The 19220-nt window shown below is 33.5% G+C and overlaps 1 long non-coding RNA gene across 1 annotated transcript; it reads right to left on the minus strand.

The window, feature by feature from the left end:
• Window positions 1–14928: 14928 nt before the first annotated feature.
• Window positions 14929–17962, minus strand: LOC128551855 (uncharacterized). Its single transcript, XR_008368907.1, has 2 exons — window positions 17328–17962; window positions 14929–16522 (listed from the first exon to the last, which is right to left on the minus strand). It is a non-coding gene; the product is annotated as an uncharacterized LOC128551855 (long non-coding RNA).
• Window positions 17963–19220: the final 1258 nt, after the last annotated feature.

The following is a 19220-nucleotide window of genomic DNA, read 5'->3' on the forward strand; positions in this document are numbered from 1 at the left end:
TTTGTAAACATTTTTCTAGTGACATATATAATTATTAGATGGTGGATGTCTAACATACAAAACAGATGTACATGTTCTTTCAAATGCTTTGTAACTCGTACATTTTTTTGTCGATTTCTTTCAGCATGGTCTTAAATTACGCGTGTTATATTATAATTTATGAACACATACCCAAGTTTAGCTTTATTTATGACACAGAGGCTGTACGACCGATGTGACCGCTTTGAAACGTACCGTAAACAACGGGTAAAACCCGTCAAATACGTATGTCAGACACAAATTACCGCTTGCAGTAACTAACATGCAATAAACGAAAGAACTTACGCCACACGATGGACGCCTGTAACGCTTCCACGCAAAGGAACAGCGTATTGTCCTAGAACGTCTTCTTCAAAAACTCTCAGCAGCCATTTCCAATTCCGTTTTGGTGCGTACGCTGATTGTAACACGGCTTCTCATTGGTCAATTTGCACACACCTCCTGTGGTACCCGGTGCTCTATATGTTAAGTTCATCTGAAAACAGGGGAAAATCCATTGCTGTTGGCGGATATTTCGAAAGTTGCTTTTTTCAGAGTTAACAGCTGTTGAAAGGCATCCATTGTTTCCGTGTGAAGATTGTACAACCAAACAATGCCAATCATAATATCATAATATGGTAATTATTTAGAATGCTTCAACATATTGATTAAGCTACTATATCCATATCTTTTTCTAGGGTTTTGGGGAAAAAGGACCCTGTCAAATTGGGAATTTTTAACGCGGTAAATTGTCAAAATTGGGAAAATGTATCGGCAAATCAAGCAAGTTTATAACATTTAATTTTCTTAGTTTAAAAACTTCAGTTTTAAGTTTTACTGGTAGACATTCAAATTAATTACAAATTTAAAGTATGCCTTTGTGAAATTTTGAAAAAGAAAATTCAGGATTGTTTTCCAAGTTGCTAATACTATACTGCAAAAATGAAATACAGTAACTCTTCATTTGTCATGTTTAAACTTTTGTTAACAGTTTGTTTTCACAACAGTTATAATTGATTTCTCCAACAAGTAGACTGGCAAAGTGTGTGTATGTTCGAGTGAAAAAAAACGGGGTCGCGAAAATATGTGACAATTGATTTTAATGGTTTAAGAACTATCTGTCATGTTTTAGGTACTTTATTCAATAAATATTGATGTATATATGCATTTTGAGAGGTTTTTGCGTACAAATCATACACTCTTTTATTTAATTTTTGCCGAGGTTGCAGACGGTCATGTTACTTAAAATAGAAACGAGTTGTTTTTACCAAAATTTTGTTTCATTTCCTTGGCAAACAAAACTTAATATGCAAAAATTATCTTTGAATAACAAAAATAACTGATTTCAGTTAGGAATTTTTTCTTTGGATGGGAATTTTTTCCCCCAGATTGGGAAAAATGGAGCATATTTGACATTGGGAATGGGGCCGAATATCGTCCCCGTGAGACAGGAGGGAAAAGCCCTGGTACTCCTCCCCTCCCTTTCGCGCACAGTTGGAGAAGTGACCTATACTTGGCAAAGTTTTGATAATTTCATACCAATATTAAAAATAATAAATTTGTATACCACTCCAATAAAAACAACGGGTTGTCACAATATAAAAATTGGAGCAGACTGATGAACTGTAATGTTTAAAGATATAGTATGCCCAATTTTCGCTAAAATATTTTAGCATTAGATATTGGTTTAACTTGGAAAAATATATAACCTAGCTGTATATGTAGAGCTGCAATTAAAATAAAATGTTATCTAGCAGTCTTGAGCCATTTGTGGTTACTTATTCACACTGTGTTTACTGATATACTAGCACACACATTTAAACACGACTTACAGGAAATACTTTCTAATAATTGGTCCTTTTATTAAAATATGATATTTTGGCAAAGTATAAATTAAAGTCCATTTATGTAATTAATTCTTGGACTAGCCAGGCAATAGTCAATGGCTTGCCAGTTAATAGTAAATATATTTGGCTTTGGTACATTGACAATGTTCAGTCAAGCCATTCAAGAAACATGTGTATGAATTAATTACAGGACTCTTTGTGTACCTAAATGATAATAAATCACCTGTAGTTTCTTCCGTATGGGACAGATGTTTAATTTATTGGGCTAAATTATAACTTGAAAAAATATGTAGACATTTATTTCTTTCTTCTAAGAATGGTTTACTAGCCAATAGTTGAAATCATTTGCCTCGAACAATTTTGACTACTGACTAGCAAGCCATTCAATAATTGTATATAAAATAAATAAATTGTATATGATGTTGAATCTGGGTAAAGCAGTCATCAAATCAATCTGACTAAAGTACATATCCTATTACGCTACGCATAGGATCTGAGAACGACCTATTCATTGCCTCGTTCTGACGACCCTTTCGCTAGCCAATCAGAGCCTAACTTACAACATCTTGCAAATCTACCTGTAGCCTTGACTTTTGATATTTACAATTCTTATGTCATAATGTATCAGATAGCCGGTTAGCTCAATCGGTAGGCCACTTGCTTTGTAAGCGAGGGGTCCTGGGTTCGAGCCCTGGAATAACTGCACATTTTTGTTACTCTTTGACATTCGAACATGTCGTCTGATTGGATAAAATAAAAATAGCAATACTGGAAATCCAAAATATACAGAAGACGAATGTGAATGGGTCGTTCTCATATCTTCGTTTAGAAGATCAAGTACTTTAGTCAGATTGTCATCAAATTGAAGAGTTTCAAAGATGGAAAAGCCTTTCTGCCACATACATACATTAAGAATTATAGTCTAGCAATATTTTCTGCATGTAATTACTTGATAAAATGTACTGCCGGTTGAGGAAATATACAGGTGTTTTTATTGCAACAGTTACTGTATTATAAATAGAGTCAAATAGGCACGGGCCTTTAACATGAAACAGAATGCTTATCTGTCCATTTATGAAATAACTCGATTGCTATCCGAGGTAATTGCAATCATTGCAATAAAACTTTGAGCCTTAATGGATGGCTTTTCCACTTCATATGATGTTGTAGTCCAGTACAGGTACATTGAAGCCACTTATTGCATCAGTCAAAATGGATCCATAAAATGGCCCCTCTGAAGTATTTTTTCTGATTTTTTCTTTCAATATTATTCTGTTTTTCCTTTACAGTCTGTCCTTCATTGTTTTCATCATCTTCAGAACTACTACTTTCAACATTTAGTCTTTCTCCTCTTTCTTTTTGACTTTTTTTCCTTTGAATTTCCTCCATGTCTTCACTGCTGAAACTACCACTTTCTACAGCAACAGCAACACTTTTCTTTTTTCTTTTCTTTGCAGATGTAACATTGTCGTCAGATGTACCTGGTTTTTGGGACAACTCTTCAGCGTGATTTTTTTTTGTTTTAAATGTAGATTTTCCTAATTTTGATTGATACCGTCCAAGTTGAGAAATTCTGACCTGCTTTCTGTGCGTCATCTTTTTTTTAATGACAAAAGTTTCAAGCACATCTTTCCTAAACTGATTTACCATTGCTGTCAGAAACAACGAAATTATCTTTTGGTAAATATTAAGAATATATTCTTTTTGAATTTCTTTACCTAGAGGCTGTTTTACTTCATCTGGTTCCTTATTTAACATTTTTGCCCACAACTTCCCAAAACTTTTCATATAATTCCTGTTTTTCCATTATTTCTGTGAATAAGTTTTCCCAGTATTTATTTAAGTTTTTATCTATTAAAAGTGATAAACAAATTTCACTCACTTTCTAGAAAAAGTTGAACTTGTTGTCATCAATATTTGTAAATGATCTGTGTGTTTTTGTCTCTTACTAACATCAAGCAATGATTCTGGCTCATTTATGGTAGATATTTTGTATTGCTCTTCTACCTTAAGACAATCTAGTATATCCACAGCTAGCTTTGATTCATCATATAATGCTTGACTAGCTGCATCTGCTTTGTACAATATTGCTTTTTTTTCTTTTTACTGTACTTATACCAAACTTTTGCTATGTAGTAGCCACCCACATAACGAAATCTTGCATGTTACGCATTAGACAAAGGCTTCTGAGATCTTTTCCTCTGGACAACTGGAAACAGTTCTGCCTTTTTTAAAAATAAATACTTTAGAATATCGTTCGAGATGTTAAAGCAAATATGTATATTGTCTTCAGTAAATTTTGAATTCCCATAAAAAATAAAAAATGTAAGACAGCTCATTCTAACCTCTGCACTTGTTTGATAAGAACGAACTTTGCTTTAGAGTCCAAATTGATATTTTGCTGAAACAGGCACTGATGAATCGATATTCAAATAGAACAAGAGGGCCAAGATGGCCCTATATCGCTCAACAGAGTTGATCTGACCTACTGATATAGTTTTTTACCCCACATGAACCAGATTCGAATTTAAACTTGAAATCATCAAGACAAACATTCTGACCAAGTTTCATAAAGATTGAGTCACAAATGTTGCCTTTAAAGTGTTCACAAACTTTTCCTTTGATTTGACCGTGTGACTTAGTTTTTGACCCCAAATGACCCAGATTAAAACTTGATCTAGAAATTATCAAGACAAACATTCTGACCAAGTTTCATAAAGATTGAGTCAGAAATGTTGCCTTTAAAGTGTTCACAAACTTTTCCTTTGATTTGACCATGTGACCTAGTTTTTGACCCCAAATGACCCAGATTAAAACTTGATCTAGAAATCATCAAGACAAACAGTCTGACCAAGTTTCATAAAGATTGAGTCACAACCGTGGCCTATAGAGTGTTCACAAACTTTTCCTTTGATCAGGCCTTCTGACCTAGTTTTTGTTTTGATTCAACATGACCCAGTTTCAAAACTAATCTAGAGATCACCAAGGCAAACATTCTGACAAAGTTTCATAAATATTGGATCACAACTGTAACCTCTAGAGTGTTCACAAGCTTTTCCCTTGATCTGAGCTACTGACCTAGTTTTTGAACCCCACATAACCCAGCTGTTGAAGATTTGACACCTTAGCATTAATTCATCTTCATCTTTTGTTGGTAGTGTTGGCAAAAAAAAAAGATTGGAGACTGCACGAAAACAAACCCTTGAAAGTGGTGCAAAAAAGATGGAACAATTTTTGGAACTTTGGCTGAAGATAAAAACATTAATGTATTTTAAAAAGACTGTAACACCAATCGAATTTATCATAGCTGACGGTAATTTAATTGTTGCGGAATCAATTAAGAATGAATAAGTATTATAATGATGACGTTAGTATAAGAATAAACAGAAAAGATAGTGGGTCGAAGTCAAACCTTCATAATTGTAGAAATATAATAAATAGACTTATTTATGGAAAATGCTTTTTTGCCAATATACATAGATTCTACATATTTCGATCAAAAAATAGAGTGAAAAATATGAACAAACAATTAATGATGTTCATACTTCAATTAGTTTAATGGTAATTCTGAAGTAAGTTTTAAATTTGATTACCTTGCTGAATGTAAATATTATGCTGAGGCAGATCAAATTGCTTAATCAACAATGCAACTTCAATACTGGATTAACTTGTTATTACACCAAATTAAAAAATTGTCTTTGTCTGTAATAATTTGTATAAAGTAGCAAATATATAGAATTAAGTTAAATTACCTGAAGATAAGTGATTTATCAAGAATTGGGGTCAACAAACTGCTCACGATATTTTGCATGTGACATCATCTAGTGATCCTCTACCAAAATATTTCAAATTATGCCGCTTTTACATACATATATAGGAAAATTAAAAAAAATAATCTTCTTGTCTGAAACCACAAGACCTAGGCCTTTGATATTTGGTATGTAGCATTGCCTTGTGCCAAGTTTTACATAGACTTATATAGGAACAAACTTTAAAAATCTTCTTGGCTGAAACTGCAAAGTGTAGGCTTTTGATATTTGGTATGATGCATTGCCTAGTAGTGCTGTACCAAACTTGTTCAAATTATGCCCCTGGGGTGAAAAGAGGCCCTGTCCTGGGGGGTCCCAAGACTTATAAAGGAAAATACTTTAAAAAATATTCTTGTCTGAAAGTTCAAGACCAAGCTTTTGATATTTGGTATGTACCATTGCCTAGTAGTTCTCTAACAAAATTGTTCAAATTATGCCCCTAGGGGGTCACTGGTAATATGAGTTATATAGGAAAAAATACTTAAAAATATATCTGATCATATTTCCTAGACTGTTCAATTATAATAATCTGATGACATAAAGTAATTAAGGGTCACTTGACTGTGACCTTGATCTACTGACCTACTTTCTTGTTTTTTAAGATACAGCCTTAAAATGGATAACGTATACAGTTTTGCACACCGATCTTAACACTGACTTTCAGTGACCATTAATGTGACCTACTGATCTACTTTCTTAATATTTTAGCATCAGCTTGAAACATTTGAAACATGTAGCTCATATTACTCAGGTGAGCGATCCAGGGTCATCATGATCCTCTTGTTTTGAATGAACTAGTTTTAAGTGCTTATTAATATTTGATTTTGACCTTTAAGTAGGAACTAAAATGTTTTACTATTGCCGAAACATGACATCAGAAATAAAATTCTTTAAATGTAGTAAAAATAAAGATTTTCTTCTGTAAGAACGATAGTTTACTTACGATGATGAAGCTGTCTGTCTTAAATGAAAAACAGTTTAACATTACCATCACGGATAAAGTGAACCTTCAACTTTAAATCGGATGTTTTTCAAATCTGAAATTATCTATTTGGGCGCAGCAATCACACACAACACCCTGCCCCCCCCCCCCCCCCCCCCCCCCCCCCCCCCCCCCGCACACACACACAAACAGAAATAGATTTTGTAAATAAGCTGAAAATGCGGTCTAAGTCTTTTCTTTGGTTAATGACAGAGTTCTCTCCGGAAAACTTTCACATATGTTAAAAAATAATGAAAAACGCATACCTTCATAAAAGTCTGTGGTTTCTGAAATATGACAAAATACCAAATCTGTTTTAAAATATACCTGATTAAATCTTGAAGATTCTACAAAAATATTCTCATAAAAACAATATTCAAATGTTTCAGATATCGGCAATGGTATTTTTTTTTTTCAATTGTATATGTCATATAATCTTGTACATGACAACAACAATGCTTACTACATCCAAACTATAAACAACGAGTCTCCTCTTTGTTTTTCTTTAATAATAACTAATGTTGAGGTAACGCATGTTTTTTTTTTTGGTGTCATAACATCTGCAGTATCCCGAGGAATTGGTTGTTGCCCAAGCCAGGAAGATGTTATAACACGAAATGAACATGTGTTAACGCTATTCTAGCATAAAACGCGTAAAAACTAATAAATGAATAACTATCCCTTAGTCATTAAATTTCTATGAAACGCGCTGGATTGTCTGCGTTGGTTTTTCAAGTTGACGTTATTTCCTTTTGAATCATCCGTTTTGGGCCATAATACGTTTACGCTTTGCCACGGAACGCGCATATATAAAAAAGATGTTTTAACAGCATGTGAGCGCGAGAATCTCTCTGTTAACACATGTTGCCTCTCCTGTTAAAACTCCCTCAGAAAAGTGACATGTTTTATGCTAGAATTCTAGTAGCAATACACATACCATTTATCTTTGTGGTTTTTTTTTTCTTCTTCTTTTTAAAATCATCATTGACACAGGAACAAACCAATTTGGTGAAAAACAAATGTTCCCTAAAAATATGTTTCAGTACCTATGTTGCACATGTTTATGCACGATGTTTTACAAAAAGAAAATTGAAGTGTCTGTTTACATCAGAAATTAAATCAGCAACTTGGAACAAATAACCGTACAAATAAACCGAAAACTTCAGTACAGACAATGATATGACCTGCCATGCGAGCATTTCAGGATAAATCCGTAAGCCATAGTAATTCAAGCATCGCACGTATTGTACCGTTATATACCACTAATGAAACATATATCAGTATTTAAGCAGAAGTCTTGAACAAATGGTAATGTGTTATCTTTAAAGTAATGTTCAAAGATGCATGATTGCATTACAGAAATGTGCCGATAGTTCAATAATTATTATGGAACGATGGTCTTGTCCAAAAAAGTAGAATAGACTATTTCCATGTTCAGTAAAAATTTTTTTCCAAATCAAAAGCATACACATGTCATGTCATCGTTGGCATGTTTTCAGTAATGTAAGTTATCCAATTCGGAAATTTTGACAGAAAAAAATAATCTTATATTTTTGGCATCTTTAAGCACTAAAATTCAAAATAGCATAAATTAGCTTGCAGAGACAGTTACAATAAAAGAAATATATCGGTACACCAAATTTTACTGATAAGGACATATTCTTAAGAACATTAATTGACCCATTTTATTGAGAAACAGCGTTTGATTAATATGTATTGAATTTGTATGGACGTTTACGATGGAAGCTTAATACAATACTGTATGTTATCAAGATCTAGTTATTCGGATAATTGTTTTAGATTTTAAAAACAGCCGAAAATGTAATCTGAGTGGGGAAGGGTGTCTTAACCCCTACATTTCGGTAGAAATCGTTGTAATGTTAAAGAAACTTTACCAACTAGCTCATGGTTACTTTAAAAGAATTATGTAGTCAAAATGGTAGAGTCAAACTTACTTGAGGGGCCACGTCAATTAAGAGACCGCTTGCACGAAGAGGCCACTTTTTCATTTCCAATTTGTGTTAAAAAAGAATAAATTATGTTATATTAAGAGACCAGTTGTGTTAAGAGACCACTTTTTGTCCTTTCCTAGGGTAGTCTCTTAATGCAATAGAATAAGTGGTAACTCCGAAGGCCGCTCATCATGATATAAATGTGGAAATGCAAGCTACCGTCTACACCCTCTAGCCCCGACTTGAGCCGAACTCAACATTTACTCATGTTACAAGTACCGAAACGAATTTAGAGACATCCGCATATGCTTTCGTACGGCGGTGCACATGGAATCTTGAATGATACACTAGTGAGCAATTCCATACAGAACGGCGTGCGGTTCCCAGTTGAAAAAATGGGCTTGCTCTAAACGAGAAAATAATAGGCAGAACTAATCAAGCTGGGATGTAGAATAAGATCTGAGGTTACGGAGCCTGCATACCACCGAAACTGCCATAATACAAAATTAAAAAGCATTTTACAATACTCAAAAGCTATGGAAGCTGTTGTACTGGAACCATCCAAGCCGATATTTTTAAGCTGACAAAACATTAATGTCGTGCTGAACGATCTAAAGAGATAGCAAATTGTAATGTATTTCAAACTAAGTATTAAAACAGCTGTCAGATCTCATTTGTAAGCGATGGATGTTTAAAGAGATAGCATTTGACATTTAATATACCGGGTAAATTGAAATATGTCTAATTGTTGAGCGCGCGATTCGGCATTATATGGATAATTTAGAGGCCTTAAAGAAGCCTGACTTCGAACAGCTTCTGCGTTTAAATAAAAATATGTTAAACCCAATTTTATGCGTTTTTCATGATGTGAACTAAGATAAGTTCTGAAGCATCAATGAGAGGTACAAGAATGGAAGTATATTTCTTAATAAATAATTTTGGTCCTTTACTACAACAATGAGCTATAAAAACTCAGTCACTCTGTCAGGTATTAAGGGCTAGGTATTACTGCGTTTTGTAAACGTAATAAACTGAGAATATACGTAGTAAAAACAAAGAAAAATATCAAACAGGGAATGCCACGCACCAAAAGCGCAGCCTCCTCAAAACGAACCCCCCGGCACGCAAACGCGTGCACCACACACACACACACACACACACACTCAAAGCTTACACATCAGGACAAAACGAACAACACACACACACACACTCAAAGCCAACACATAAGGACAAGACGAACAATAAGCATACACACACGCGCGCACACAAAGTCAACACACAAGGACAAAACGAACAAACAAAGGAACACAGTGGGGCACCGCCTTGGAACGGTCAGTGGCAAAAACACCACTGGGGAGCTTAAACCGGTTTATGGTGCGCACCCAACCTCACTCTTACCCCCACCATGTTCCAAAGACATGGGACAGTGTAAATAAAAGTAATCCCCTCCAGGTGAATCTCTAACACACGTAATGGAAACAAAAAGGCATGGCATGTAAAACATAAAAATGCTCGTGTATAAATATATAAAAAGCAAACCTTAAGAACCAAAAACGTATGTACTCAATGCCTTTTCAGAAGACAGAGCAACAAGAGAAACACCCTTAAGGGCCCGACGAAACAGGCCAGAAGACAATTATCAAAACAGTTCAGTCCTGGTAGGATTTAAAAACTGCTCATCATAGAGTCCTCCCCCTCTTCCGTCAGACGCAATCAAAGAGGGAAGCGTAGTGTCCAACTGTAAACGGGTTGAACACTAAACATGCGGTATGTCTCAAAACAGTTGGGTCATAACCTCATTTAATAAAACGTTTGATAATCTTTCCAAATACATTTGGAAAATTACCATGACCCAAGATCTTACGAAGTTTGTAAACCACATCCCCATAAAAAACGGGTTTAGAAATACCTTCTCGCAGAAGTGTCTTTAAATTACTATTGAATTTTAAAACTAAATCAGAATTACGATAATAAAATTTAGTAAAATATTTACGCAATTTGTAATAACGGTAGCCTTGCTGAAGAAGTTTACTTGCAATATCTTGATTACGTTCATTGAAATGCTTGACATGACTACACGCTCTGGCAAACCGAATTAATTGAGAAATATATACCCCATAAGATGTAGCCTGAGGTACATCCCCATCCAAATGGGGAAAATTTACAATACTAAACTTAAAATCATCCCTCTTGTCATAAATTTTGGTATGTATAATATTGTCATAAATAGAGAGATGTAAATCTAAAAATGAAGCATCAGTATCCCAATTGTTAGTTTTAATTAACTGAAGCTCTCTAGGATAAATAGTACCCACCAAATGACCAAAAAACGGATTATCCATACTTATTAGACAGATCTATACACAAAACGATGACTTCTCCAGACGCGTTTGGTTTGCACTGTTTGAAAACAAACGTAGGATTTTTGATATACGTAGCATATACCTAGTAAAACGAGGTAAAACGTTTTAAGACAAAACATACAAAAAGTAAAAGAAACGCATTTTAAACGAAAAAAGCCCTAAGCAAAACGGAACTGTCATCTACTTACTAAGACGTATTATCTAAGCTTAAACATTTTTATTACGTCTTGCTACGTTTTGATCTACGTCTTATTAGATTTTGGTAGGTATTGCTTATTATTCCTTTGTTTCAGTACGTATCTCCACGAGTTGGTACGTTTTACTACGTTTTAGGCTTTTAGTTGATTGGTAGGTATCGTTTCGTAATTATACGTATTGCTAAGATTAGCTACGCTTTACTACGTATTTTTGTTATTGACTCTACCTAGTTATTCGTATTAAAAACGTACAGATACATATGAAACGTATTTATCCGAAGTGATAGTGTTAAGGTAAGCCGTAATGATAACCGGCCTGCTGCATGTCAAACTGGACAATACGTAGAAAAATGTAATGGAAGCTTACTAGAACCCAAAGTTAAAACTTATATCCACAAAACAGGGAAAAGCAGAATATTTACATATATTTTGCTGTATTAATCTTCTCTTCTCACGTTCGCAAACTTTCATGTTATTCAAAATAAATTCAAATAAATACTATCTATACAGATGTAAAGGACACTTTATAGTGTGTAGGTAATCGGAAATCGGTGTTTCCATTCTTTAGGAAAGCACCAATATTCATATATTTAAAGTATGCGAAATTAAAACCTAATGGGAGATACGCAATTAGTTGACATTATTTATCGCAAAATGAGAGCGTTAAGTGGACCAATGTTTTATCAATTTGAATTCAATCTATTAAGTTTAAATACATTTCGAAAAAGTAATTTATGGCCTTAAATTATATCTATTGAGATATGTTTTATATATAAGATAGGTGATATAGAGGAGGCCATATTCTAAAGTGGTGAAAATGGTCAAATATCTCATGATAGGATGAATTTATTTTCGTTATGAATATCATATCACTTAAGGATGTTGGATACATTTCAGGCCAATTTGTTCTACAATTAAGAATTTTTTCATACTTTGCATGTTTGAAGATCTTTAGTATCTATTTCATATAAAAGCAAAAAAAACGGTAGGTCACCGAACTCCTTTTCATTATATCGGTCATTTTCTACACACACTGTCAAGACAAAAGTGAAATTTGAAAAACCTGGAAAAATTGGGGCTACATTTCAAAACACAAACTATCTTTATCAGTTGTAAAATAATTGTATTTCTAACAATTCAGTTTGACTATGCTATGAAGTCAGTATGAAATTTTAATGATTTTCACATAATACTGTTACTCATTTTCACAAGGCGATATAATTACCCCACCCACTTTTTTCCAATGGGACCAGTACTTGCATCAGTCTAAAGATAGCATAACATTATTTCTACAATTAAGATTTTTGAAATACTTTTTGTATATATTGTGTCTCAAAACTGCTTCAAAATAAGGGTAAAAAAATTGGGGGTCACCGGACATATAAGAGAGATATTCTGTATTTTATCATGAAAGTACCAAAATTTTAGAATATTGGGGTTTGCTGGCAAATAAGATATAACAACAAATATTTTCATGAAAAAAAAACGCCTAAACAATATGAACATGTGTGCAAAACATAATTTTAAATAACAAAATAGTTCCAAACCATTTACATCGACATTTCATCATAAAAAACAGATGTAATATTACCACACCCACTTTTTTAAAGTTAAGTATGAATTATATAGCATTGTTAACACTCCAGCATGAATATTACTATAACAATCTTCACCAAAGTAAAAAAACAATATGCATGGCTACATAATCTGGAATGTGTTGCATTATGGGGATGATCCGACCAGTATATCAAGAGTAATGTGCCCCTGATATAGTAAAAAATAGCAATATTTACCCATTTTTTACAACTGTATCATTTTTATTTAAAGCAATCTTGAATAAACTTAGAAAATTGTCTAAAATAGACAATGTGTACGGCCATAGGGTCTTGCAAGACCTAGATTTCAGGCATTTTCAGACTAGCAAGTCCAGAGTTATCTGTCCCTGTTATATAAAATGTTGCAATATTTGACAATTTTAACGCTCTAGTTTGAACATTTTCACAACAATTTTGATCAGATTTAATGGCAATGTATACGAGCACAAGCTCTTGGAATAACTCGATTTTGGGTATGATCAGACCAGCTTGTCCGGAATTATGTGCTCCTGATATATCACAAAAGCTGTCTGTTAACAGCACACTTGAAGGGGTTTAGGAGATACAGAGCAGACACAAAACTGAAGGCTTTGAGTTGTGACCTTGACCTTGAACCGACATGGGAGACTCATGGGTTCTGCACATTGTCTTGATGAGGTGATTATTTGAACCAAGTTTCATGAAAATCCTTCAACATGTTCAAGGGGGTTTAGGAGATACAGAGCGGACACAAAATGTTACGGAAGTAGGGAAGTAGGGAAGGATGGACAGAGACCATTCCTATAACCCCACTTGTGGCGGGGGAGTTATAAACACCACGACAATAACCATGGAGGAAATGACCTTCAATTCAGCACCTATAAAATTTCATGTTGTGATAATTGCCTGGAAAAACAAGTCCCAGTACTGTACCGTATTATCATTTTCTAACAGATGGTTAACCACCTTAAATATTTCTAACAGGTAGTGAACCACCCCAAGTAATCTAAAATATTTCTAACTGTCACTCAAAAATGTTCTGGTATGTAGGACTCAATGAAAATTATCTTATATCATATATGATAATAAATCACCTTAATGTCCAGAAGTTGTGTTGAGCTACCTTAAATAATTCTTCCTATAGTAAGTTACTGAATTAAACCAACAAGAGCTGTCAGAGGACAGCACGCTCGACTATTCTCAGTGCTTAATAAGCAATGAGTAAAACTTTAACATTACTATAAGTATATTCTAAGTCGAAAAGGGGCCATAATTCAGTCAAAATGCTTGATAGAGTTGCCTCCTCCTTTTTACAGACTGGGATCATGATGGTAAACAAGTATGCAAAATATGAAAACAATATCTCAATGGACTTTGAAAATATTTGGGGTGGTACGCAAACTTTAACATTTATTCTAAGTCAAAAAGGGGCCATAATTCAGTCAAAATGCTTGATAGAGTTACCTCCTCCTTTTCACAGACTGGGGTCATGATGGTAAACAAGTATGCAAAATATGAAAGCAATACCTCAATGGACTTTAAAATATTTGGGGTGGTACGCAAACTTTAACATTTATTCTAAGTCGAAAAGGGGCCATAATTCAGTCAAAATGCTTGACAGAGTTGCCTCCTCTTTTTTAAAGACTGGGGTCATGATGGTAAACAAGTATGTAAAATATGAAAGCAATATCTTAATGCACTTTGAAAATATTTGGGGTGGTACGCAAACTTTAACTTTACAATAAGCATATTCTAAGTCGAAAAGGGGCCATAATTCAGTCAAAATGCTTGACAGAGTTGCCTCCTCTTTTTTACAGACTGGGGTCATGATGGTAAACAAGTATGCAAAATATGAAAGCAATATCTTAATGCACTTTGAAAATATTTGGGGTGGTACACAAACTTTAACATTTATTCTAAGTCGAAAAGGGGCCATAATTCAGTCAAAATGCTTGACAGATTTGCCTCCTCTTTTTTACAGACTGGGGTCATGATGGTAAACAAGTATGTAAAATATGAAAGCAATATCTTAATGCACTTTGAAAATATTTGGGGTGGTACGCAAACTTTAACATTTGTGTGACGCTCACGCTCATGCCGGGGCGAGTAGGATAGCTCCCCTATTCTTCGAATAGTCGAGCTAAAAACCTATCAAAGTATCTTTCAAGTTCAGAACTGACTAGTACTGAAATAAATAAATTTCTTTTTAATTCACTGCACAAGATATTATATTTGAAAATTTCTATTAATTGACTATTTGAGAAAAGTACCTTGGACCTTTCATCAACGAAATTTACCAAAATTCTCTAATATAAAGCAAAGAAAACCTGTAATTTGTTCAGGATAATATTAAACAGTAATGTTCAAATCAAATAAAAGTACATGAATTTGTATACTGGGTATAAATAACTCAAACATATTTTCTGAAAATCTATTAATAGAACAGTTTTACTTTATGCTAAAATTAGTTAACCACTGGACCAGTGAAAAATCAATACTACCTTGTAATGAGGATGTGGAAAATTGCTGGAATCCCAAAATGTGTACAGTAACTAATAAATGGGGATCCAGAAACTGAATTAAAAAAAATAGAGCGAGTCTAAAAATAAATTCCATTGACTAAGATTAGTAACAAAGTACTGGCTTGTTGAATATACCTTTTAATTGTTAAATATATTGTTTTTAAAAGAAATTTTTATTTTGATGGCAATTTCAATAGATTTAAGAGACAGAATTTAGTTTGAAAAGAGATAGATAGAAGATACATCCAAAGAACTACAAAATACATTATAGCTATTTGATACAACATGCAGATTCCTTCACCAATTATAGTTTAATTCTGTTAAAATCCCTTTTACCAAGTTAATGTGACTTGTGAATTTTCTTTCTATCTTTTACAATAGCACATCAACTTGGCTGATAGTGATTCTTTTTTTTTTTAATTTGTACTTTATTGAAATCACTCAAAAATCCTAACTGATTACTGAAATACTAAACAGTTGTAAAGTTTCAACATCCAATTTTGAAAAATTTTGATTGATTTAAATACACATTAAGTTTACATTCACTCTAAACCTGTATGATATAATGAACACAATTCTCTCAGATCACTAGCTGTTTACTGGAGGAATCACCGTGTAAAAGTCAAATCAAAATAAGTGTAGACCAGTCTGTAAATACTGTCTCTTCTGTCAATGGTAAACCTGCTTCCAAACTTTTCCATACACTAAAAGTTTTCATTTTACTAGTATAATCTTTCTATGTATGTTGTTTCGTCAGAATCACCGGATTTTTTCTGCATCCTAAACTCAGTGTTGTCGACCTCTGTAATTGACTTTGTAATTCTGTTCTGTCACCCACTAACATTCATAAAATTTCTTCACTTGACAAATTAATCACCACATATGTATAAACATCAACATATATGTGTGAAGTCTGGAGTACATCTGACATTGTACTTATAATATAAAATTCTGGTTCACGTATTTTTTAAGAGTATCCTGCACAAAGCTCAGCAAAAATTTCTCTCAGAATTGATAATTTATAAATTAATGTTACTTCAAATACTTGTCAATCTGACTGCACATCATTTAACGACCACACATTTACAGTTGACACCTCATCACGAACTCTCACTGGGGCTGCATTATTGTACTCGCCCTTACTTCGAACTTTACCAGTTATAAGAAGGAGAAATGTGGTCTGTTCTGCTCTTTATTATTTCCTTAGTATCTGTTCTACCAAGACATTTCTCAAACTGTACTCTACTCATATCTGGTTCTGAAAATAGACATAATCATATCTGGTTCTGAAAATTGACAATCAATACAATTCGCATTGTTACAGAATACTAACTTGATTACTTATAATTAAATATTTTAAAATTATGTATACTAGGTCTTTATTAATTCATTCATAAATCATCATGATAAAACATATTTAAGCACGATGGTCCATTACTCCAGAAAAGATAAAAGAACCTTAAGGCCTCAACAGATATTAAGTTCTAGCTGTACAACACTAATTTAATTATCTCAAAGATGTACTATTTTAAAATAGGTACTGAAAAGAATGTCTGAATGTAACCATTCTTAATAAAAATAATATCCAATGAATTTGATTATGCATGACACAAATGAGCCACGCCATGAGAAAACCAACATAGTGGCTTTGCGACCAGCATGGATCAAGACCAGCCTGTGCATCCACGCAGTCTGATCAGGATCAATGATGTTTGCTTTCAAAGTCTATTGCAATTAGAGAAACCATTTCATAGCGAACAGCATGGACAAGACTGCGCAGATGCTGGTCGGAAAGGCAATATGTTTGTTTTCTCATGACACGGCTCAAATCTTACAAAATAGAACATGTCCTAATCTGTAGGTCAAGAAAGATTTACGAAATCAAGGAATAGCATCGTACACACGATAACATTTGGCTGTACATCTTAAATTTAATTGGTGTTGTACAACAAAAACCTACCGTCTGTTGAGGGCTTTAGAATGAACTAAAATAATTAAACAACAATTATAGTACAGTATGATCTACTATCAAATGACAATACAATATATTTTACATGACTCACCACACTTTTGGAATCTGTAAACCATAAATGAACAGGAACAATGCCACACCACTCATGACAACTTCCGCATTCATTCTGGTGCTGTGCTATTTTGTGTTGATGTCGTATGTATTTCCATGTTGTTTTTTTTCCAGTATTTATTTTGGAAATTTTATGGAAAATGTAGACAAGCTTTAATTTACTGTCCCCCAGTGGCTGCTTTTAAATTTCTGACTTTTGTAAGCTGCCTTGTCAAGTGGTCCAATTCAATAAGTCCTTCCTTCCTGCCATTCTGGAAACTGGATAAAGTCCTCATGGATCACTAGTGTAGGAATTCCGAATGCCAGACAAAATGTCCTTTTTTACGAACCATATTTAGATCTATAGAAATACTTCACAGTCTGTTCCGGTACTCTCAACAGCTAACAGTTACTGCCTAAAACTGATGGCAAACGTAAAACAAATGACAGACGTTGTGAGACGAAGAATTCGTCAACTTTTAAGCCAAAAAACTGCATCAAGACGACACTTCCGCATTGCGCCAAAACAAACGACCGCTTTACGAAACCGGTGAATGTCGTTAAAAATCCCGCGATAAACTTAAATTTAAAGCCTCAACGAATAGTTTCCTTCTACCTTTTCCATTAAGACGCCGGTTATTGAAGATTCTCTTGGATAGCAATTAAAAAATAAGTAAAATTCAACACACTTAAATTTTTCGACTTTACGTAAAACGAGACCATTCGCGCATGCGCACAAAATGTATCGAACTACCTTAAGTGAACGAAACTAATTTTGGCGTGTTTAAGCAATTATTGATATTTAAACAAGAGTTAAACACACTTAATGGTCATTAATAGTATTTCAAAAACAAGTTAACTTGTACATACATCGTTTATTTTAGATACTAGTCTGCATTCCTGTCCCGTCCTATTTTCTTTCCCACATCTATTTTTCAGTACTAATACTGTACTTGGGGTATCAATAGCTAGATATGTTCTATTAATATATTAGGCCAATGGATTTATTTCAAAAGAGCAAGCACTTCTATGTGTTTGGTCTTGTAACGCAAAACATCTTATTTAAAACCCTGTAAAATATTTTATATAAAACATTATATTTTATGTTCTAAAAGACAATATATGAGTTAAAGCTCAAGCACACCATCATTCTAATGCTTCATTGAGAAAATCAGATGTTAAATAAATGCACCATTATTATTATCATTATTATCAATATTATTATTGTTGGTGTTGTTGTTGCTGATGATGTTATTTATTTTTATCACATTTAATAATACGAATGTACTTAAACTTGATTCAGATGGATGCTTTCAGCATCAAAATTTTAAGATTAGCCTTGAAAACAGCCTTAGTTTCGTTTTGGGGGGTATTGAATGTACGACGCATTTGCAACCAAACCCTCTCTCCCCTTGAACCCTTCAGATTTATTTAGCTGAAGAGTTATGTTTATAAATATACATGTTTCTAAAGTGTTGAGCTTTACTGCATACATCCTGGTAACACAAACAACTACGTATATAATTTAGGTACACATGCGTACAGAAAAAAAGGAAACATTTTAAATGGATTTAGATGAACTGAATGATTTTTATTGTGTAAATTTATTCGAATATGAACAATTTTATCACAAATACAAAAATACAGTTGTTTGTAATAACTTATGGACATGTCACAATAACTCAGTTCTACTTACTTACTAACGAAACAGCTATCTTACTGTATCTTAATATTCTAATACTTTATTAATTTTATCTGATGCCTGATCTTTTGTTTAATACTTACTAAATAGTTTATTCACAATGATATTTATGCTCATTTATTTCATACATCTTTAAAATGTCTTAAGTTTTAGACGTCTTTTTTATGTGTTTGTAAAACGCCATTGGATATG

The sequence above is a fragment of the Mercenaria mercenaria genome, unplaced genomic scaffold (assembly GCF_021730395.1).
Source record: "Mercenaria mercenaria strain notata unplaced genomic scaffold, MADL_Memer_1 contig_1768, whole genome shotgun sequence".
Lineage (NCBI taxonomy): Eukaryota > Metazoa > Mollusca > Bivalvia > Venerida > Veneridae > Mercenaria > Mercenaria mercenaria.